Below are 23151 nucleotides of genomic sequence, written 5' to 3'. Positions count from 1 at the left end.
GGCTGGAGATAAAGCTTGGGCAGGCCTCAGTGGAAGCAAGACATAGCTTCAGTCTTAAGATGCCCCACCAACACCATTTCTATGGCTTGGCTCTGCTCCTGGATTCAGCAACCCCTGGGCACTTGTCACCGCGTCACTGAACATTGACCACCACACCATGCCACTGCAGCTGTCCTGCATCATCTCCAGCTCTCAGACCTTTGCACGTCTTCCTCGAGGTTCAAGTTCATGGCTGACAGTATCTGATTGGCTATACTCAGGTCTCGTGCTTGTGTTCTAGCTTCCAGGGAACAGGAAGAGTTATACCTGTCCCTCCTCACCTTCAGCTTCTGTAGTGAGCTGCAGAGCCCTATTTTGGGATTTCCCTTCAACTGGAAAAAGTATTTGGATGCTGAACAGCAAGTAGGATAATATCCATTAGTGATGCTGGCTGCCCAGCCCGATTCTCTGTTACCACAGGAGCCATGGTGAATATTGAGCTAATGCTGCCGTCTTCCTTAAAACTTGGAGAAAGCCCATCTTCAGAAAGAGAAAATGAGACCAACACACAGACACAGAGCTAACAGATGGACTGTAGGAAATGAAAAGAGAAGGGGAGGATCTAATGTACAGCTCAGTGACTATAGTTAATACTGTATTTTACAGTTGACATTTGCTAAGAGAATAGATCTTAGGTGTTCTCATCAATCACAAAAAAGGTAACTAGGTGAGGTGATAGGTATGTTAATTAGCTTGATTGTGGTAATCATTTATCAAAACCATGTTGTACACCTTAAAATACACAACTTTTATTTGTCAATTATACCTCAATAACACTGGAAAAAATTAAAACGTGCCCTACTAGATATATGCTTATTAGAATCATAACAAGATGCCATACTAATGGTTAAGGGAAAGAAAAATTGACTAATGAAAGAAAATAAGGAGCCCCCAAACAGACCCACACATATGAAGAAATTTTATCTATGTTTCATTGTATCACATTTGAAGACATTGTGACTAAGAGTCAAGAAGAAAATGGGAGATTATATGATAAATCATTCTAGGACAATTGGTTATCCACACATGGGGAAAACAAAAGATCCCTCATATCACACAAAAAAATTTCAGGTGGATTAATGACACAGTCTGAAATACAAAATTAAATTATTTAAAGCATATCCAATTACCATGGAGTAGGGAGGGATATCTCAAACAAAATACAAAAAGCATAAAACATAAAGGAAAAATGGACAATTTTGTCTACATTAAAATTAACTTCAGCTCATTAAGAAGACAAGATAGTAAAAATGGAAAGATGGGCTTAAGAGTGGTGGAAGATATTTGCGACTCTTATAACCAGTGATTAGTGTCTAGAATATATTAAAAACTTTTACAAATCAATAAAAAGGCAAACAAGTTAAAAACGGCAAAAGACATAAACAGTAAATTCATACAGAAGAGGAAATATGAAAAGATGCTTAGCTCCCTGAGTAATCAGGGAAATGCATAAAACAATACTGAGATATTGTTTTCTCATCTGTGAGATTGGCATGAGTTTAAAAGCCTGATGTGGGACTCCCCTGGCGGTCCAGTGGTTAAGACACCATGCTTCCACTGCAGGGGGCACGGGTTCGATCCCTGGTAGGGGAACTAAGATCCCTCATGCCGTGCTGCGCGGCCAAAAAAATAGAAAAAAAAAAAAAAAAAGCCTGAGGCATGTTCGTGAGGAGGTGGGGCCAGCTAATGGAAATGTAATCTGGTACAGCCATTTTGGAAGAGAATTTGGCATTTATAAGGTTGAAGGTGTAATACCCTTCAATCCAACAATTCTCTAGGTATAAACACAAGAGGATTTCTTACATTGATAAGATGTATACAAAGAGACATGTACACAAATGCTTATTTTGGTACTGTTGGTAACGCCACAGAATTGGAAACACCAAGTCAATCAATGAATTGGTGAATAAATATTAAAATATTCATTTGCTGAGTGTAAGGCAGAGAAAATGAAAGAGCTAGATGTATTTGTTTCAGTGTGAATAAATCTCTTTGGTTGGAGTGATCATGTTTGACTTTTATAATTTTCAATAGGGATGTAATAAGCAAAATGAGAAAGTCTTTGGAGGAAAGAGAGAAAGTTCTGGGACTGCCAAGGGAAAAGCATTTTGTGGGTGAAGTTGTTTTTTCCATTAAAATAGGATCATTTAGGGCTTCCCTGGTGGCGCAGTGGTTGAGAGTCCACCTGCCGATGCAGGGGACACGGGTTCGTGCCCCGGTCCCGGAAGATCCCACATGCCGCGGAGCCATGAACCATGAGCCGTGAGCCATGGCCTCTGGGCCTTCGCGTCCAGAGCCTGTGCTCCACAACGGGAGAGGCCACAATAGTGAGAGGCCCGCATAATGCAAAAAAAAAAAATAAATAAAATAGGATCATTTAACTTTGCCTTTCCTATCCATAACGCAAATTATCTTAAATTCCATTGGAATGATACCTTCTTTAAAGTAACTTTAAAGAAGTAGTTTAGTAAGTAACTTACTAAAGTTTCTTACCAGGAGAGGTCAGCATTTGCATGGAAATATCTCCTCTAAAGTAGAAAGACGAAGAGACAGAAAAGTGAACTTTTTCTATTTAGATGTGTTCCTATCTGAAGTGGATTCTGGTAGTACTGACCTTAACGGCCTTAGTCAATGCCAATTGTAAGTAAGTTATTACTACAGAAAATGGTATATACTTATAGTGCTGTGTTAGAATACTTCCTTAGTTCTGAGCAGCTCAGCAGGTCCATCCACATTACAGAAGTCAGGAAGGCTCAGCTGGACTTTGGGGTTTTTTTCTTTCAAGGAACTCCTCTAATGGCTGTTTATGTCAGTTTAAAAAACAAGTGATACAGACCTACACCCCGGGGAATTACTAAGTTATGACTATTTCATGAGGTTTTGTGACCTTCACTCTAGCATGTGCTATTTTTATTCATAGCTCTTAGAGGAAAACAAAGCACTTTGCCCTCAGGGCTAGAAGAGGCCTCTGCCACTTGGTTCTGGTTAGACTTTCCACTAAAATGTTTTTTTGCCCGACTCTAGCTTCCTTCCTCCCACTTCGTAAATGGAAAGTCGTCAAAAGGTTCCTGTTTTGATGTCAGCACCAGACCCACACTAAATCGTCAGTGGTTGATGGCAATGAATCATAGAGGGGGTGTCTAAGATAGCATTTTTGTTCAAACATCTCTCCCACAGTGATTAGCACACTGCCTTGTACTTGAATATCTGCCTTAATGAAAATAGAAATCTGATCAATCCATTCCTTCAGTGGCTCCAAATAGCTTTCAAGACCTAGTTAAATGAGCTCCACATTCAAAGGTATTCATAGCATGGCCCTGCCCAATCCATCAGCCTTATATATTGATATATTCCTATTCATAATAAGTTACTGTATGCTAAGCACACATCGTATGCCATCATTGTCTTTTATACTTTATATACATGATCTCATTGATTCCTTACTTTTTGAGATATTGTATGCAAACGAGGAAAACAAGACTCAGAATTTAAAAAAATTCTTTACACGACTAGGATTTGGACTTGAGTGTTTTTGATTCTAAAGTCATAATTATATATTGCATTTCTCTTGTCTCGCCTCATAACCACATACTCTGCAGTCAGACTGAGCTACTCTCAGTTCTTTTTATGTCTAATAACTTTCGTGTACATTTCTGCTTCTTCCAGAATGCCTTTCTTCCCTGCTCTAACTAGTCGAATCCTTCTTGTTTAAAGCTCAGCTTAGTCATCACTGCTGTGGTTGACCCTCCCCGATCTATTCAACTGTGTTCAGGGCCCCTGCTCTGAGGACAGAGTAGTTTTTCTTAGCATTTACATGAGGGAGTACGGCAGAGGATTTGGGAGTTAACTGCTGATGTTACTCTGGAAGAACCATTGCTCTGGTTCTTCAGAAAAGAACGTGTGGAAATCCGCTTGTAGCTTGCACCCCAGCAAGGAAATGTGTTCAAAATAAGGGAGCAAAATAAGTCCATCTCCTTTGACCCCGAGATATAATTACCAGGAGAGGGAGAGTACTGATTGAGCAGTAACTGAAGTTTCAAGAAGGAGCTCCCAAGGTGGAGTTGCAGGGCTAAGAGAATAGAAAAAGATATTACTCGGGTGAACAAATCAAATGGGCAGCTGTGTTTAAAGGCTAGACCTGAAATGAACTCTGAGCCTTTGCAAATACAGGAACCAAAAGGGCCTTGAAAGTGAGGGAAAACAACTCCTACCCAAACTACAGGGAGGACTTGTGTGCTCAGAATGGGCAAATCAGGAGGAAGCAACACTCCTTTCTTAAAATTCTTTCCATAAGGTAGCTAATGGCTATTTTGAGCATGCTACCTGGGAACAGAAACTTTGAGGGATTATATGTCCAGCATGCCTTTTCATTTCTTTCTCAAACATTGGGAGCTAGATTTTCACTTAGATTTGTACCATGAGCATTGCCTTTCTTATTTCGCAATGGCTTCTTCCTCTTTTTTTTTTTTTTCTTAAATGTGCATCTTGTACAGTTTTCTAGTTGCTGAGACTCTGGAAATTTCCTGGCAAATTATGGTTCCATTTTCTTGAGAGCAAGGAATTCTTTAAAGATATGGCCTTATTAGTTTCCCATTTCAAGTAATTTATTTTTATCACTCATCTTGAAAAAGTATTATGAGAAAAGGAAGGGAATTAGTATTTACTGAGGATATGCTAAGTGCCAGACAACTCTTTCACATGCATTATCATAACCCCGCTCCCCCAGGGTTTCCCAAATTTAAATGAAGAATAGACCTCTTTTTAAAAAGGAAAACATTTCCACAGACCCCTTGTAATGATTAAAGTTATTTTATGTTTCTTAAGTGAACAAACATAAAACTAAATACAGTTCATGTATATGGCATTTATGTAACTACAGGACTAAAAGCAAATATACAAATTAAATAGAAACAAAACTTCAAATGACATAAATAATAGATAATGTAATTTTGTTAAAATAAAATTGAGACTTGCAATATAAATACAATATTGATTCTCATAGTGCAGTTTTTTTTTCACTTCGGCATTTCTGTCTGCTGTGTGATGATTCCATTTCACATTACCGCTTAACTCTTTGAACTACTGTGAAAATCTGAGATTTTTACAGCACATCGTGATATGATTTAACCTTTGCTTGACCCAAATGATTATTTCATTATGAAATCCACCTCTGTTCTTGTTTCATTACAATAAAAAATCAATCATGACAATAAAAATAGAACTATGTCCACTCCTCGAGGGTGGGCCTGCCTTTTTCACTGGTGTATTCTTGGTGTCTAGAACAGTGCCTGTCACATAGTAGGTGCTCAATAAATGTTTATTGGATGGAAGAGTTAATGAACAAAAAACACTTGAGGCCAATACATTATTACCTGTAAGGGCAGTTTCTGAGATCTTATGGTGATAATAGATTGTTCAATGGTCGTCCAGATGGTTCACAGTGTGCTTATATTGCTGAGATAGTATTTTGAGGCATTATTTGTTGATTTCTCTCTGTGCTTTCCCTCTCCAGCCCTTCCCTTTCTTCCTGTCCTGACTATTCCAGCAGGTACTTGGATTCTATGCCAAGGACCTCATGGGAGGGGTCTGGCGGGTCGGAGAAGCAGACTGTCTGTAAGCTTTCTTGGTTTGTGTTCCCTAAGCCTCCAGGTGACAGAGCCCCTTTTGGGTCTACTTTTCCTCAGTGTGCTGCTTATCCTCCATCCGTACCCTCAGATCCACTCTCCACTCTTCTCCAGCCTGATCTGTGCCCTTGGAGGCTGCTCGTTATGAATTGTATCACTGATCCCTCTTGTCTTTTGGCTTCTGCTTGGATTTGGCCAGTGGGAGGCACTGACATGATACTGAGGGACGCATCTCAGTGGCTACTTGTTTGGACATAAGTCCTTGCTCCCGCACAGGCCCCCATGATTTGGTGTTTGGGGCTCTGTGAAAAGTCACAGAGTTGAGACAAAGCCCTGGAGATGTGGGGTGAGGGGAGCAAGGAGACCTGAAGTTAAGTTGTTTGTCCTCCTGGTGGAATGGTAGACTCAGAGTTAGAAATTAAGTTTAATTATAGAGAATTAAGTAATATATTTTTCCCTGCTTAAATTTGCAGATTGAGATTCATACCCCCCATGGTATTTTTTTTAAAGGTTATCATTACAGTGGGAACTCCAAACTTAAAAATTGTCCCATTGAACTCAATGGACCCCATCCAGGAATCCAGTTTGAAATACACTACACTATGTCATACTGACCTTTGGGTTACAAAATTCTAAAAGCTGGTTTCCGTGTGCATGAACAAAAATTGTGATTAAAAGCTACACTCTGGGGGCTTCCCTGGTGGCACAGTGGTTGAGAGTCTGCCTGCCGATGCAGGGGACATGGGTTCGTGCCCCGGTCCAGGAAGATCCCACATGCCGCGGAGCGGCTGGACCCGTGAGCCATGGCCGCTGAGCCTGCGCGTCCGGAGCCTGTGCTCCGCAACGGGAGAGGCCACAACAGTGAGAGGCCCGCGTACTGCAAAAAAAAAAAAAAAAAAAAAAAAGAATGAGAAATCTGGATTCAGATTCCTGTCTTGCCACCCACCAGCTATGTGACTTTCAGTAAGTCTGTGCCTGTTTCCTCATCTGTAAAAGTACACAAAACTTTGAGGATTAAATAAGATAACATGTAAATAACTTAGAATGGTGCACATAATAAGTTCTCAATAAGTTTATGATAATTATTACTCTGATCTCAGTAGTCACTCAAACACCACTTCATTTAACTGTTTACTTGTCACTCACCCTGCAGTGCACAGCAGAAGGCACTCATGAAAAAATGAATAAAGGGTTTATCTGCTTCCAAGCAGATGGTTAGCCATTCACCAAAAAGAATCCATTTCTTCTTTTTCTTTGGGCAGGCAGCTATACTACATTCCTTGCACCCTTGCAAGTAGGCATACAATGCAATGAAGTTCTAACCAATGGTTTGTGAGAAGCTTTACACGTCACTTTCGAGCTAGAGTTTCTAAAAGGCAGGTTTTTTCAGTGCCCTCCTCAGTGTCTTGATGTAGAAGATGACAAGGCCATAGGAGATGACACAGCCACAAAATGGATGGAGCCTGGTTCCTGAATTGCCATGTGGAGGAGAGATGCCAAACAATATCTCCTTCACACTGAGTTCTGGGAAAAAAAGAAACTCCTGTAGTCTTTGAGCCATTATACATTTTTTGAGGGGCTGTTTATTATAGCAGCTAGTGTTATCCAAATTAATATACTCTTCTCATAACTCTAACCATGATGGAGTACATGGAAAGGGTGGATATTTGCAGTCAAATATGTTGTCTATTTGGATTCAGATTTTCAGGAGGGAGAGGGTGGGGCAGAAACTAGAAAAATGGGATCCTTTTATATCTTGTTTTTTCATAAAGCCAGACCCCTCCCAGATCCTTCTGGTCTTCCCCATGGTGTTTCACCCTGGGCAGTGTTTCCTCCCACCTCTCTATCATTTTCTTCTTTATGAGAGCTTCCAGGCAGCAGTCTCCTCAGCTCAACCATGAATGGCATCTGCTAGCAGTGCTGGCCCCTTTTTATATCTGGGTCATGCTGTGTGTGTGTCTGCATTAGTGGGATAAAGAGCTCTTCCTGACCCTTTGGTTCCTTTCCCAAACGATCCACTGGCAATTTGTAAAGTGAAAGGTTGGTCTTCCAACAGCCCATAAATAATGGGCTAATCAAAGGAATATCATCATACACAAGGCACTTAACCGGTTTCATTGAAAACAAGGTTTATTGTTATTTTGGGAAAATATTTTAAAATTCCAGATTAACTGTGTATCTACTTCTTGAAACAAAATACCTTACTTTCAATGAGCACTTTCTAGAATGAAAGGCCCACCCCTTCACTAAATGGCAAAACCAGGTAGTAGTTTCCATAGTATTTGATCACCAACCTCCAATCTAAATTATGAATTTGACAGAGACACTTCTTAGGATACAAAAAAACACCCATTGGGCAAATCTGTGTATGCCCCTAGAACGGCCTATGCAGAGTGGGCTCAAGTGGGCTCATCCTGAGGGTGCTACTCCGATTCTGGGCAGCCCAGGAAGGCCTGGCTTGGGTCAATTTCAGCGTGGCTCTGCTCCAGGCTCTGTCTGGAGGCCTCCCTAATGGGAGATGTGGGTGCTGTCCAGTTCTCTGCCTTCTTCAGGGCACTGCCAACCTGCAACCTTGGCTTGAAAGGTGTAATAACACAACTAAAAACAAATTGTAGGCACATTTTTACCTGGAGTTGCCCACAGCCCTGGGTTGACCATTCTTATACAATAAGCAAGCCTGAATCGTAGAGAAAAATAAGCACTTCAGAAACATTTGGAAGTTACTCTCTTTCTCTCTCTCCTTTAAACTCCTCAAACCTGAAACGAAACGAAGGCAATACTTCTTAAGTTGCCATAGGTAGATTCAAGCTACATTGATAATTTTTGCTATCAGGACTTCATTTTACATTTTAAAACAATATTCCAACTCTGAAAAAAATTACTCTTTTGGCAGGTTTTCAGGAAATAAATGCTTAACCATGTTAGATTTTAGAAAAAAGGAAAGAAAATTAGTCACTCAATACTTTGAAGCATCCAGTAACTTCTAAGTCCCTGGAAAAATCAACACAAGGCAGACCTCTTGCAGATTTCTTAACTTTTCTATTCTCCTAGAAATACCAATCTCTCAGCTGGCTGGAACACAATTTGTGAGCCAGGATTGGCCCAAACCAAATTGCGGTTTTTCATTTTTCTACAGCAATGGCATTCAAACTGGTAATAACAGCCACAGTGTAAAGTGTACCCTCCAAAACTGGGCAGAGTGGGAGCTGGCACACGGATGTTTTTCTGACCTGCTCTGTAGAGGGTGTCATGTTCTGGCCAGTCGCTAGAGTAGTAGTGACCACCCACTGGGCAAAGAACTTATAGGAGAAACTATGTATTCTCCATCCTAGCACTGCTCTCTGGTTTGGCAGAGTGGGGTGCCAAGGAGAAGCACAGACTTAAGCACCAAAGAGCCTCACTCATATCACATCCCTGCCCTGAACCTACCACAGTGGGAAACTTAACCAGCCACCTGCTATCCATTTACCAGCACAGTGGAAAGAAAGATCATGGGATCTTGGTGCTGGCTAGAGATGGACTGCTGCCATGTTGTACCCCCTCTCAGGGTGGCCTTATAAAGGCTCACTTTATAAAGAAGGAGAAGTATCCTGAGATACAGATTGATAGGAATTCTTGGACAAGAGTGAATGGCTTGACTGCTTGGTCGGGGCCCAGAAGGAACAAAATTGGAAGGTCCATGGTGAGGAAATCTGGGGAAGAGGCATGAGGATGTATCTATGGTTGTGGGCACAGAGTATGTATGTATCTTTGTATCCTACATTAATGCCCACCAGAGAACCCCCACTGCAGAGGGAGCTCTCAACCACAAGGTAGACAAGGTGTCTCATCTTGTGGATGTGGACAGCTAGTGATGAGCCTTGGGGAGACCAGACCACCCACTTGTTAGCAGAATGATGTCAATTTCAATTTGTCCTTTCCGGAATTGATATACCCACCCTACCCACATGTCTCTATTAATATCACCACCCAAGGGCTCACAGAATTCCTGATCTATTAAAAATGGCATCCTGCACAGCATTGTGGCAAAGGGCACATGAACACGAGATCTACTGGTCTCCCCAGAGATCTGATCAACCAGAAGTAGCTAGTCTAATGGGAGAGGGCAAAGACTGTTGAAGGCTCAGCTAGGGTTCTAGCCTTGGAGCAATAACCTGCAGAGTTAGGGTGCTGTCCTCCAGGGTGCAGTATATCCACTAAGTCAGTGGCTATAGTGCTATGCTCCCAATAACTAGAATTCACAGGTACAGGAACCAAGGGATAGAAATGTGTGTGGATCCTCTCAGGATCACTGCTTATCAAGCTTGCAACTTTAGACTCTGCCATTTTAAAGGTTCTGGTTTCCACAAGGGGAACACCAGGCAGCAGTTGAACTTGACACTGTGACTATGTCAGGTCATTTTAGGCTCCTCATGTCAGTGGAAGAACTGGCAAAGAAAAGAATTATCCCCTTGGTGGGCAAAATTGACCCTAATTACCATGAGGCATAGGATTGCTCCTACATAATGAAAGCATGGAGGAGTTGACTGGAGCCCAGAGGACTCACTTGGGTGTCTCTCGGTGCTTCCATGCCAGCAATAACAGTAAGTGGGCAACTTCAACAGCTATGGCTTGATGAGGCCAAGGCAGCTGAGGACTCAGGGCTGAGGTTCTGGGTCAGCCCATCAGGCAGGAAGCCTCAGCTGTCTGGAATACTGGCCAAAGGTGAGTGGAATCTAGAATGGGTGGTGGAGGAGGTCAATGAAGGCTTTATCTTGGGATCTGCTTTCCAGGGAACTCAAGAAAGATCCCCAGCATCTGGCACAGGATCTAGAACATAGTAGAGAGGCCCTAAGAGGTTGACTATATGAATCTTTGATGAATGTATGAATGAATAACTGTGCCTTGTGCTCTGTGGTAAGGATGCTCAAGTTAATTCACATTTGAGAAGTGCTTAGGGATCTCAGGGAAGGTCTGTATGTTAACACGTGACACCCCCAGCCCCTGTTCAGCAGGGTGCACTCACTGTTCCTCCCGCCGAACCAGGGTCTCATGTTGAAGGCTCACACACAGCTTTGGAAGTGCACCAAAGCCCCTCTGTGCTTGCCTCCCCAAGCCACTGTGTCGCCAGCAGGAACTCATTATTCCTCAGAGTCAGAGCAACAGAGAGAAACACGATCCTTAAGGCTTGACCATTTTCTTTCCCCCAAATAAAAAAGCCAAGTCACACGTGGCTATAATTTGGATGCTGTGTCACTTTCATACTTTATTGCTCCACACATAAGCCAGTTGAATGTTTTTGAAAGTGACTGAATGAGTTTAGTTTTAAAATTATCCCGTGTACCTTACCCCAATAAATTACCAAAATAAGTGGCAAGTGTAATATAATTACAGCGTTGACAGTGGTCTAAGGCTCAGCTCTATGAAAAATTGCTTCCCCTCCACCCCTTCATCTCTCTCTCCTGGGACTGGTTGGTGGGAGATGAATTCTCCAACAAATGAGCTATCTTCTTGAGATGTAATCGTAGGCCTGGAAGGACTTGGAGGTGTTTTTGCCTAGTGCCCAATGCCAAAAGCAGAGGCTCTGCAGATAGGGTCAGAAATCTATCAGTCTTTCACTCTATTCCCATCTTTTTTGCTTTCTCTTAGTTCTGACATTTTACAGCCTGGCTCACTGATTCTCAGCTCTTACATTTCTAGTCCATTCTCGTATGCTAGAATTTTGGTGGCATTTGTGAAGAGATTGAAATACTCAGAACAACAGTAAACAAGTAAGCAATAAATTACCATGCAGCCACTGTTCGGGTTTAACACTTTCTCAAGGTGTTATGAAAGCATCCACAGTCATTGCCTCATTCACCTGGCAGCTTTTCAGGCCGTGTTGTTGTTTCAGAAGACCTTTTTACTGCCCTGGCCTTTTACTCACATGGTTAAATTAGCATAACATTTGCCTTTGGTACTAGCCTGATAAAAATTTATGCTTTACCGCCTTACAGTAAGTTCCACATAGCTCTATATTGCTTTTCACAGCCTTGTCACCTCTGTGTTTCATTTTTTGAACAACTCTGTAACAGTAAGTATTGTAGTTGTGCCCAAAATGAAATTTATATGTTGATCAATATTTGGCCACATGTTAGCAATGGATTTGTGAGATGCCACTGTACTATATGTGACCTACCAATTAAGAATCCTGGGTCTAGCTAGTAGTGAAGAAAACAGTATAAGCGTTATGAGTTATGAGATTAAAGCCTTGAATGTTAAGACCTGAAACCATAAAACCCCTGGAAGAAAACAGAGGCGGTAGGCTCTTTGACATAGGCCTTGGCAATGATTTTTGGTAATCTGACACCAAAAGCAACAAGCAAAAATAAACAAGTCGAACTATATAAAACTAAAAACTTCTGCCCAGCAGAAATGAAAAGGCAACAAAATGAAAAGGCAACCTACTGAATGGGAGAAAATGATTGCAAATCATAGATCTGATAAAGGGCTAATATCCCAAATATACAAAGAACTCATATAACTCAATAGCCAAAAAAAATCTGATTAAAAAATAGGCAGAGGATCTGAATAAACATTTTTCCAAAGAAAACATGAATGGCCAGCAAGTACATGAAAAGATGTTCAACATCACTAATCGCCAGGAAAATGCACATCAAAACCACAATGAGATATCACTTCACAGCTGTCAGAATGACTTATCAAAAAGATAAGAAATAACAAGCGTTGATGAGGATGTGAAGAAAAGGGAACCCTTGTGCATTGTCTGTGTGAATGTTAATGGGTGCAACCACTATGGAGAACAATATGGAGGTGGCTTAAATTAAAAATAGAACTATCATATGATCTAGCAATTCCGTTTCTGGATATTTTTCTGAGGAAAACAAAACCCTAATTTGAAAAGCTGTATGCAGCACCCGTGTTTATTGCAGCATTATTCACAATAGCCAAGATATGGAAACAGCCTAAGTGTTCATTGATGGATGAATGGATAAAGAAATTTTGGTATATATACACAGTGGAATATTATCAGCCTTAAAAAAGAATGAAATCTTGCCATTTGTGACAACATGGATGGACTTTGAGGGCATTAATGCTAAGTGAAATAAGTCAGACAGCGAAAGACAAATACTATATGATCTCTCTTTTATGTGGAATCTTGAAGAAAAACAACAAAAACCAAAAAACTGAGCTCATAGATACAGAGAACATGTTGGTGATTGCAAGGGGTAGGGGGTGGGGGTGGGAGAAAGGGGTGAACTTTTTTTAATAGATTGAATAAATTGTACTCAAAAAGTCAAAAAGAATATTATATTTTCTAAGCTAACATAACCACTAACATAATGTCAAAATAATGTCTAAATAGCAAAACAAAAAGTAGAGAAGGGGGCAAAACAATATTTGATCCAAAAGAAGACAGGAAAGGGGAGAAAGGGAACATGAGAAAGTGAGACACAAAACCCGTGATGCTTGATTTAAATCCAAATACACGACAATCACATTACTTATAAGTGGACTAAATATTTCAGTTAAATAACAAAGATTAACCACTATACACCATTTAGAATAGCCAAAGTCCAGAACACTGAAAACACCAAATGCTGACAAGGATGTGGAGCAACAGGATCATACATTGCTGGTGAGAATGCAAAATGGTACAGCTACTTTGGAAAACAGTCTCTTACAAAGCTAAACATACTCTTACCATACGATACAGCAATCATGCTCCTTGGTATTTACCGAAAGGAACTGAAAACTTATGTCCACTCAAAACCCTACACACAGATGTTTATAGCAGCTTTGTTCATAATTGCTAAAACTTGGAAGCAACCAAGATGTCCTTTAGTAGGTGAATGGGTAAACTGTGGTATAGCCAGGCAATGGAATATTATTCAGCACTAAAAAGAAATGAGCTATTAAGCCATGAAAAGACATAGAAGAAGCTTAAATGCATATTACTCTTTATTAGTAATATGATAAATAGTAATTGAAAGAAGCCAATAAGAAAAGGTTACATACTGTATGGTCCCAACTATATGACATTCTGGAAAAGACAAAACTATGGGGACACTAAAAATGAATGAAACTTCGGCAACTTAATGGCTCAAACGCTGTAAAGCTGGATGTTAATGAAGATAATTGATAAGCTGCCAGTGATTTTTGACCAGTGGAGGAGCAGATGATTTCTGTCTGGCTGAAGAGATAACTCCAAAGGTTATGGCCCTATTGTCCTGTTAGTGTAGCTTTGTATCTAATTTAGCAACTAAAATAAAATTTATTTTTATTTTTTCACTTTGTAATTCTTTTTTTAATTTTTATTTTATATTGGAGTATAGTTGATTTACAATGTTGTGTTAGTTTCAGGTGCACAGCAAAGTGATTCAGTTATACATATACATATATCTATTCTTTTTCAGATTCTTTTCCTATGTAAGTTATTACAGAGTATTGAGTAGAGTTCCCTGGGCTATACAGTAGGTCCTTATTGATCATCTGTTTTATATATAGTAGTGTGTGTATGTTAATCCCAACCTCCTAATTTATCCCTCCCCCCACCTTTCACCTTTGGTAACCATAAATTTGTTTTCTAAGTCTGTGAGTCTGTTTCTGTTTTGTAAATAAGTTTATTTGTATCATTTTTTAGATTCCACATATAAGTGATATCACATGATATTTGTCTTTCTGTCTGACTCGCTTCACTTAGTATAATAACCTCTGTGTCCATCCATGTTGCTGCAAATGACATTATTTCATTCTTTTTTATGGCTGAGTAATGTTCCATTGTATATATATACCACATCTTCTTTATCTATTCCTCTGTCGATGGACATTTAGGTTGCTTCCATGTCTTACCTGTTGTAAATAGTGCTGCAGTGAACATTGAGGTGCATGTATCTTTTAGAATTATGGTTTTCTCTGGATATATGCCCAGGAGTTGTTATTGCCCTGTTAGTATAGCTTTGTATCTAATTTAGCAACTTTTTAAAAAAAATACACTTTATTTTTTATTTATTTATTTTATTGGGTTGGCCAAAAAGTTCCCTTGGTTTTTATTTATTTATTTTTTACATCTTTATTGTAGTATAATTGCTTTACAATGGTGTGTTAGTTTCTGCTTTATAACAAAGTGAATCAGTTATACATATACATATGTTCCCATATCTCTTCCCTCTTGCGTCTCCCTCCCTCCCACCCTCCCTATCCCACCCCTCTAGGTGGTCACAAAGCACCAAGCTATCTCCCTATGCTATGCGGCTGCTTCCCACTAGCTATCTGTTTTACGTTTGGTAGTGTATATATGTCCATGCCACTCTCTCACTTTGTCACAGCTTACCCTTCCCCCTCCCCATATCCTCAAGTCCATTCTCTAGTAGGTCTGTGTCTTTATTCCCATCTTGCCCCTAGGTTCTTCATGACATTTTTTTCCCTTAGATTCCATATATATGTGTTAGCATACGGTATTTGTCTTTCTCTTTCTGACTTACTACAAAAAAATTGAGTAGATAGTACAGAGGATTCCCTTATACCCTGCACCCAGTTTCCTTTATCTTAACATCTTACATTAGTATGGTACATGTGTTATAATCAGTGAACCAATATTGGTTCATTATTATTAACCAAAGTCGATACTTTACTCAGATGCCCTTAATTTTGACCTAATGTCCTTTTTCTGTGTCAGGATCCCATTCAAGATACGACATAACATGGAATTGTCAGGTCTCCATAGGCTCTCCTTGGCTTTGACTGTTTTTTGTTCCTTGTTTGTTTTTGATGGCCTTGACAGTTTTTAGGAGTACCAGTCAGATATTTTGTAGGATATCCTTCCATAGGAATGTGTCCGTTGATTTTCTGCATGAATAGACTGACTTTATGGGCTTTTGGGAGACAGACCAAAGGATAAAGTGCCATTTTCATTACATCATATCAAGAGTACAGGCCATCCACATGAATTATGACTGTTAATGTTGGCTTTGGTCACCTGGCTAAGGTAGCACTTGTCAGGTTTTTCCATTCTCTCCCCTCCCTCCTAGCAACCACTGATCTTTTTACTGTCTCTATAATTTTGCCTTTTCCAGTTGCTATTATTATTGGTGACCTCTTACAAGAGAGGTTGTCGAAAGTGCTACCCTGCTTTTAAAGCTCCTTAAGATGATTCTGTGTGCCCTTCAGACTCTTATCAGGTCACATTAAGGATATTGGTATTGTAGACACAGTGGTGGGAGAGTGGGATGGAAACAGTGCTGAGTTTGAGAACACCTCTGCTACTCAGTGCCCAGTCCATTAACACCTTCAGCCTCAGCTTCCTCATTTTGTAAAGTAGGAAATGTCATAGCAGCGCAATGATACTATAAGTGATAAAGTATCCTAATCCACTGAGATGTTTGTCTGAAATAAAATTATATGTGTGAAACACTTCCTAAGCACTACAGAAAGATAAATTATTACCATCTAGTATAGGGGTTGGCAAAATTTTTCTGTAAAGGAACAGATAGGACATGTCAACGTTGTAGGCTATCTGGTCTCTATCGCAACTGTTCAACTCTGCCATTGCAGTTCAAGAGCAGCCATGGACAGCGCTTAAACAATGAGCACAGCTGTGTTCCAATAAAACTTCATTTATAAAAACACACAGGGGGCTGTATTTGGCCCACAGACTATCGCACGCTGACTCCTTGTCTAGAATATGCGTGGAAAGACACAAACCACTGTGCCCCCTTCCTCCTGAAATCTCTTCCAAATATAGTGCTGGCGAGGACATTCAGTAATTTATTGGGAGTCTTGACGCACAGACTACAAAGACCCTAGGGGGATTGAGTCCATACACATATGATATAAATAAATAAATGATGGAATAAATTAATAAGAGGGGGAGAAGAGACAGATCTCAAGGCTTGATCCTGAGGCCAGATGCACAACTGTGGTACTGCTGATTTTGAGGAGCTCCAGGGAGTGGTGTATCCTTGAACATTTTATCTTGGGTGTCCTATAGGAGGAGGTTCTGAAGACTAGAACGTCAGCAAGGATATACAGTGCTCGGCCATCGCATAAGATGCCTGGGGAGAGAATGGTGCCAATTTGCAGAAAATGGGAAAAAGAGGGTGTTCGGGTGAGTGGTAAAGGGGTTTGAGTAAGGACGTCAGGGTGCCCCCAATTTCCTGTATTCCCCAAAATTCCCACAAAAGAGAAGAGCTGAAAGGGCTCCTGCTCTGAAGACAGGCTAACAATTGCCATCCATAGAGGAACTCTCTTTTTAATTTCGCAAAGTTTTCGAAATAGGTCGTGTCAGCTTGCAAGCCCCCCGAGCTGGGTGCTAAGCATGCAGTCTTCGTTATCTCACCCTGGTAGGGCTGGCTTCTGCCTTGTCTCGGAGGACAGATTTTATCTTTTTTTTTTTTTTTCTGGAACTGCCTCCTAAATGCCTTGTGACAGCCAAGTTCCCAAGGCCAAGGGCCTCACTCTCCTTCATTCCACCTGTGCAGTTGCAACTGGGAGGAGATGTGTGGGAACTGGCTGAACTTTCTGATCAATTTTTCCCTACATCTAAAACTGCTCTAAGAAAGTAACGTCTATAAAGATAAGGAAAAAATGGTCCACTTATAAATGTCATCTCCGCTTATAAATGTCATCCCCCCTTGTAAATGTCATCCCCCCTTTTACCTCCTATCCACAGATTCCTCCCCACAATTACTAAGAGTTCACCTTTGGAGACACATTTCTTTGGGTGAAGCATCACCTTCCCAGCCTGTCTACCGAGGTTTGTCTCCCTCCCTATCCCTTCCTCTGTCTCTTGTATTAGTGGCATTGGGTTTTTATTATTGAGATTTGGTTATTCTGGTGCAGACCCTGTAGGGTGAGACTGGATCTTTTCTGAAAGTTGAGATCTGTGTCGTATGAATAACTAGAGACAGGTGTCTCCAGGGTGGACCCATGGATCTGTAGGCAGGAGAGGGGCACTTTGGGTGTCTAGATGCCTAAAAGGTGCTTCTGGACAGGGGGTTTTCAAGGTGATGTCAGGCGGCACCCTGGAGTGAGGAAAGGAGCAGTCCGGGTGAGACCTCTCCTCCCTGGAATCCTCTGTGGCTGGCAAGCTCTGCTTGTCTAGCAACTGGATGCTCTCTGTGACTGTTTATCTTTTATTGTGCTCTAGCCCTGACTGTAAGCCTTCTCCAGAGCTTCTAACCTAGAGGATGAAAGGGAGGGGTTTGGTCAATGCTTGGATGCGAGCGTTGACAGAGCAGTGTCCCCCTCCTGCTGTGATGACAGCAGGGATCCATGAGGCCCCAGGAGAACGTGAAGCTTAGGGACACATCAGGCTGTGTGGTCCAGGATGTTATCCTTCAAGTGCTAATCTTGGGGATTGGTTTATTTTCTTATGAGAAGTGGTATTTTCTTATATAATCTCTAATACTAAGTAGGAGATTATTTCTCAAAAATAGCAACAGGGCTAGACAGGGAAGGATGAGAATCCAGAGTTCATGCGAATGTTCAGACAGATCAGCCCTGCCTACTTTTCAGTGGTGCCCAGTGCCTTCCTGTGGGGGTTTCCGGTTGCTGGGAGCAGCCTGTCTCTGGCAGGTCTGCTCCTGGATAGGTTCAACCCCACCCTGTATTTGGGTAACATGCTGGGTTCCTGGCCTCCCCTGCTCTGGCCTCACGAGGTGCCCGTTGTGGTAGGGTGCGTGTCAGCGAGCTGAATTAGGGAGGAAAACAGTCCCCACGGGAGGTGGGAAGCAGCAACCCCAAATGCCAGGGCCAGCTGACCAAGCTGCCAGTTCTTACTGCAGACTGTGGAAGAATGCAGTGCATATGATCCTGTTGCCTGCGATGGAAGACGAAAACAGGAAAAGGTAATGCTGGGGCTCTATGATTTCAAAACACTGTGGTCACAGAGTTGAAAAGTGAGCACCAATGATCTTGAGCAGATGAGTTTTTCATGCCTTCAGAAGAGTATGTGCAGTGCCGCTGGCTGCTCCTAAGCTGTCATCATCTTAAACTCAGGTTTCACCTGCCTGGGGGGGCAGGCGGAGGACTTCAGGACTTCAGTGGACTTTAAGGCAGTGCTTTTTCCACCGAAAGAACTCTTTCAAATGGACTCTGGGGTAAAAAAAAAAAAAAAAAAAATGGTAACAGCTTTCTCCTGGCTGACTCTCTTTCTTTTTCTCTTCCATTCTATGCATCTATGTGTCTATGTTTCTGTCTCCTATCTTTCTTCCTCCCTCCCTCCTTCCTTCCATCTATCTATCCATCATTTAATTTTGGGGGGCTTTTTTTTTTCTTTCTGAGAAATGCCAGGCTCTGTGTGAAGGTGCTGGTCATTATTCCTTGTGCCTGTTGATTTAGGCCTCTTGGTATACTTAACCCAGTGAAGTTGTAGGTATAGGGTTGAAATAGGTGAAGTTCTGGTATAAACTGATTATTTCTTTGCAGAGTGTCAATTAAGTGGCATCTTATAGGACTTGAAATCCAGACTATTTTATGAAGTGGACTCCAAACTATACCTTTGGAGTAAAAAGAGCTTATTTTCACACAGTATTGTCCAAATGGAGGCAAGGCAAATAGTTGTTTAGAAATAAGTTGTTATTACCATCAATAACAAGGTAGTGTGTGTCTACAATGTCCATGATCATTGTATATGCTGATTAAGCACGAGAAAAATCATTATTCATTTTACTATCTATGAACATCATGGCGGAAGGTTGGAGCTAGGAAATCTTTTGGCGGAGGCAGGATTATAGATTTTTAAGAGCATGTTAGCAAGTCCACTGGGGACTCTTTCTTGCTTTTTGTCTGTTTGAGCAGGATTTCCCACAGCATCAGGCTTCCGTGCTGTTCCTCTTGTGCCCCTTTCCTCCGAGGTCTCAGTAAGCGGGACCTGGAGCTGCCTCATGCGGCTGAGTTCAGCCAGCGTCTCCCATATCCTGTCTGACCTTCAGCTTTCCTTTAGTTGGCCTTTTAGAGTTTGGTTGAAGTTCCAGGAGAGATGCTTCCAGTGGGATTTGTGTGGAGCAGAAAGTCATATGTAGCCATCCGGATAGTGATCTGGAGCTACATTTGCTGTGCAGATACCCTCCTTCCATCCACTGTGGCCCCTTCACAGGATCCCTGGGCTCCCCAGAGCACAGTTTACAGACTGCTGTATGAAACAAAGTATTGGTGATGTGGTACAGGTGGTGGGTCTTGGGGGAATTAAGGAAAGAGCGAGCTCACTGGGGGCTGCAGACTTTTGAGGAAGTGCCTTGAAAGAGAGGGTGTCCTTGAAAGGGGAGTCATGTTTGGACCCATGAAGAGGAGGGGGCACACACTAAGTGGCAGGTAGAGGCCAGGGATTTGATGAGCAAAGGCCCAGGAAGTGGACGTGGGGTACAGGTAGGAGGGGTGTCAGTCAGGGTCCAATAAGAAAAAGATGGCACCCTCAGACTGGAACCACCTGGAAGCCAAGAGCCAATGGAGCCCATAAAGATCTACCTTCCAAAACCCAGAGAATGGTGGAGAAGGGATCTGGAGGGACAAATAGAAAATAACCACATAGAGAGCTGCTGGGTTAGAGCTGAAGGACTTGTATCAGTTAGCTCTTATTCCAGTAATGCTGTATAATAAACAGCCCCCAAATCTCAATGGAATATATATCGCATTAGGTGTTTATTCTCACAGGTCTGTGAGGTGGCCCAGTGGCTCTGCTGCAGGCTCTGAAAGTTGGGCTGGCTCTGCTTCTTGCTGCAGGTCTGTCTTGGCTGGGGCAGCTTTGCGCCATGTGTGTTCATTCTAGAGCCCCGGCCACAGGGGCAGCAGCTACCTAGAGGAAGCCCTCCTCAAGGCAATGGCAGATGTACAAGAGGGCAAGCACAGTCACCCTAGGATTTCTCAAGCCTTTGGTCACATCACATCCACCAATATTGGCCGAAGCAAGTCACCTGGCCGAGCCCAAGTCAAGGGGGCAGGAAGGTACCCTCCTCCCAGAGAGGGGAATTACAAATGGGTGGATGCAGGGAGGTATGGAGATTTGGAGCCAGTAATTCAATCCACCAGAGTCTCCACAGGAAGGCAAGTTAGAAAATACAGTTGACCCTTCAACAAAGGGTCAGGTTAGGGGCACCGACCCTTTACACATAACTTGTGGTCCTCCCTCCATATATGCCATTTGGTTCCTCCATATCTGTGGTCTGCATCTGCGGATTCAACCAACTGTGGATCGTGTAGTACTGTAGTATGTATTTATTGAAAAAATCCACGTATAAGTGGACCCGTGCAGTTCAAACCTGCGTTGTTCAAGGGTCACCTGTATGTTGTACAGGAGGGGAATTGGTGTGGGTGGGTTTGGAAGGTGCAACTACTATTTATACTGCTTCCCACCCATAGCCGTACTCCTTTCCTTTTATCATAATAGAATTTTTAGCTTGGCATGTGACTGTATTTCACGGCTAAAGCCGATATTTCCCAGACTCCTCAAATGAGGCTATTTGACTAAGTTCTGGCTAAAGAGATGTGAGTGGAAATGATGTCTGCAATTTCTGCCTTAAAGGGATGCAATTCTCTCTCCACCTCTCCCTCGAGCGTGCTTCCTGGAATGTGGGTGCGGTGCTGAGCCCTCTTGGACCCTGCGAGTGCGGGCAATGGCTTCAGGATGGCAGAAGAGGAATATAGTAGGAGGGTGGCTCCCTGGGCTGCTTATGTTCATATAGTTAGATAGAGGAGATTTAGGCTGGCATTATTTTGGGTCTTCACTTCAGCAGCCAAATCTGTAATTAATACAAACTGATAGGAACCTCTACTCTTATACCTAATTGAAGGGATAACACAGAGAGAGATACCAATTAATTTTTTTCAGAACTTACTGGACTAAGAGAGAAGAGATGATCACAATTTAAATTTTTCTCCATGTCACTCCTGTCTAGTATTTTGAAAGGCATGATCAGTGAGCTAATTGTCAATGCAAATTCACCCTAATGATAACAGGACAAGCAATACCAGTTCTGAACCAGTTCTGGACCAATGCTGGCTCTGTCCATGAGCAGAGGGCCTGGTGGGAAAGAGAGGTGCGGGGAGAGAGCTATTTGTCGCTTGTTTGAATATGCCTCACGAGCAGGAAGTAGAGAGGAGGATTCAAACCTGGGTCTATTTGGCTCCCAAGCCTGTCTCCTTTCATTTGACACTAATTATATCAGAGAACCCTGTGAGACGTCCAGTTACTCTAGAATCTATGGTGGTTTCTCCAAACGACCTCTTTGGACATCCATGGCATGGGCGCCAAGTGGACTTTTGCCTCTTTGCTCATTGATAACAAAGAGATTGGTCTAGTACTTTTATGTAAAGAGCACGAATCACGATTCCTCCATTATCTCCCTGCTTCTGTTAGAGAGACCTGGTGCCTTGACCGATTTCTTGTGGCAAAGAACAAAATACAACCCAGAAAGCCCAGACTCTCAGGAAGGTTACTGTTGGATCATAGGAGACAGCGTGGCGGGGTGGAAGCTAGGTGGCCATGGGTTCAAATCCCAGTTCTTGGAAAATTATTTAACCTGTCTGATCTTCAATTTCCTCGTATGGTAATTGGAGATAGTAGGTGTTATTATAGCTACTCTAGAGCCAGCACTTTGTGCTGGTTTATGTCAAACCTGGCCTAGCTCCTCTGCTCTCAGGCACAGCAACTGCTTTTAAGAATCTTATAATTCCCTGAAGCTTGCAGGCATTATTTAGTGGATCACGGCAATGAGTGATGATTAAAGAATACACCAAACTCTGGCACCAATGGTTGGAAGACTGGCCAAAGGACAATTCTCCATCTCTGGCCAAGAGGACTAACCCTTTTGTTAAAGCCCATTTAATGACCTGCCTGGTTGAGTTGTTGGTGGGAGTCTCCTTGCTGGCAGCTGACTCCCAACCAAGTTGTACGGGTGATCCCTGTTTTACCTAATAAGTCCTTGGAGGAAAGCTGGAGGCTGGGATACAACCCTGCCTATGGCAGGCAGGGCTGGACTGAGTTCATTCATAGACTCATTCATTGAAAAGTTTGAAAACCAGGGGCTCTGCTTCTGGAGAATTAAAGTTGGTTTTCTTAAGTCTGCTTTTCTTTGGACTTCTGCCCACCTGGTGTAACCTGGGCATGCTATGTACTTATTTGAACAAGTATATCTAGGAGGAGAGGAAAAAGCATGAACGGGTGGAGTGGAATCTCTTTAACATCTGCTCTGTGATTTATAAAATAAGTGTGATGCCATGCCATTACGGGATGCTTTCCAGGAAAATGGAGCTATGGTACAGAGAAATACCTTCTAAAAAATGGCAAAAGTTCACCTATACTTCTAAAACTGTTGAGTATAACAGAAAAGAGATATTTCATTACACAGCCATTTAGAAAAGGTTTGTAAAGCTTTTCCCTGACTCAGGGCCATATTTTGATAAATAGAATGAATCTGCTTTGCCAGTTGATTCTTTTCACTCAATATTCCATTCATAATATGTATATTACATATATAGCCAATATAGTGGATTTATAGTAACCAGTTGTTAT

The 23151-nt window shown here is 42.0% G+C and overlaps 1 long non-coding RNA gene across 5 annotated transcripts in view; it reads left to right on the top strand.

Moving 5' to 3' along the window:
* The window catches only part of LOC113631283 (uncharacterized), a 74140-nt gene that overhangs the window by 6234 nt on the left and 44755 nt on the right, over window positions 1-23151 (top strand). The window contains exon 1 of one of the 5 annotated variants that reach the window (XR_003437249.1): window positions 18504-18742. The exons of the other annotated variants lie outside the window; for them this stretch is intronic. This is a non-coding gene — a long non-coding RNA (uncharacterized LOC113631283). Of the gene's footprint in view, window positions 1-18503; window positions 18743-23151 lie in introns of those variants that run through there. 5 annotated transcript variants of the gene reach the window in all.

This window comes from Aethalodelphis obliquidens, unplaced genomic scaffold, assembly GCF_003676395.1.
Source record: "Aethalodelphis obliquidens isolate GAN/ISIS:26980383/991018 unplaced genomic scaffold, ASM367639v1 scaffold32, whole genome shotgun sequence".
Classification (NCBI taxonomy): Eukaryota; Metazoa; Chordata; class Mammalia; order Artiodactyla; family Delphinidae; genus Aethalodelphis; species Aethalodelphis obliquidens.
The sequence above is the reverse complement of the archived record's forward strand: the minus strand, read 5'-3'. Positions and strand labels throughout refer to the sequence as shown.